Consider the following 1,414-nt stretch of genomic DNA (forward strand, 5'->3'; position numbering starts at 1 on the left):
CTTGGCTGGAGAACCTAGACAGAACATGGCAAAAGAACCTGGATAAAACCTGGAGACCCTGACAAGAGAACCTGGCGATCAGAACCTGGCTACAGAACTTGGCTGGAGAACCTAGACAGAACATGGCGGGAGAACCTGGAGAACCTAGAGACAGAACCTGGCTACAGAACTTGGCTGGAGAACCTAGACAGAACATGGCAAAAGAACCTGGATAAAACCTGGAGACCCTGACAAGAGAACCTGGCGATCAGAACCTGGCTACAGAACTTGGCTGGAGAACCTAGACAGAACTTGGCTGGAGATCCTGGAGGGAGAACCTCGCTATGCTGATCAACTGAACGCTGACCCCGTGTCATTCCTTCTTCGCCGACTCCGTCCACACCTTTGGGGACCCCTGGACCTGCTGGGGTTGGACCCCAGCACTGAGTAAGGTCATCTCCTATTAACGTGGGCATTCCCTGCCATGTGCCCAGTGCCCATCACCTGATATCTGGACCCCTCATACATGCTTGCTTCATTGATTTATGTTACCTGCTTGGCCCCAAAGAACATCTGCATTTGATGCCTGTTACAGGATGTTAGACCAAAGCATCTTTCACCTTTTTTTTTTTAAGTTTAGTTTTTAGACGAAGGCAGGGTGCGTGGCGAGGGAGAGGGAGAGCCACCTCGGGCTGGGGAGGGCCAGGGCCCGCCCGCTGGGCGGGAGGAGGAGCAGGACGAGGACGAGGAGGGCACCTACCACTGCACCGAGTGCGAGGATTCCTTTGACAGCCTTGGGGAGCTGCATGGGCACTTCATGCTGCATGCCCGGGGTGAGGTGTAGGCAGAGCCCCTACCCAGAAGCTTGGCAGGAAGGGTGAGGTGGGAGGAGGGGGGCTAAAGAGATTGGGTGGGTGAAATGGTCCTGGGGGATGGAGTACTGCCTATCTGTGTCGTCTTAGCTGTACGTGTGAGGCCAGAATAAAAGGCAAATTCTGTGTGTCGGTCCAGCGTGTGTTTGGTGTTTGTGTGTGTATGTGTGTGTGCGTGTGTGTGTGTTTTTACACTTCAGCATATGAGGCATACGCCTGGGCATCTGTCTGCCCCTCATCCCTCCGGCTCCTTGTTGAGGGAACTTCAGGTTTATTGTTGCCTAGATTAACATTTACTAAACACTATGTGTTCAGTGTGGTGGTTTCCATGTATTTACTCATAGAACCCATGATATACAGGCTCAAACACAACAGAATTTTGTTTCTTGTTCACATAATAGCCCAGGGTGGGTATTTCAGGTTGGCAAGCATCCATCTTCATCTAGTAATTTGGGGACCCAGACTATCTCCTTTTATTTTATTTTTATTTTTTAAAATATATTTTTATTTTTTTTACAGAGAGAAAGGGAGAGGGATAGAGAGTTAGAAACATCGATGAGAAA

Source organism: Myotis brandtii, unplaced genomic scaffold (genome assembly GCF_000412655.1).
Source record: "Myotis brandtii unplaced genomic scaffold, ASM41265v1 scaffold987, whole genome shotgun sequence".
Taxonomy (NCBI): domain Eukaryota; kingdom Metazoa; phylum Chordata; class Mammalia; order Chiroptera; family Vespertilionidae; genus Myotis; species Myotis brandtii.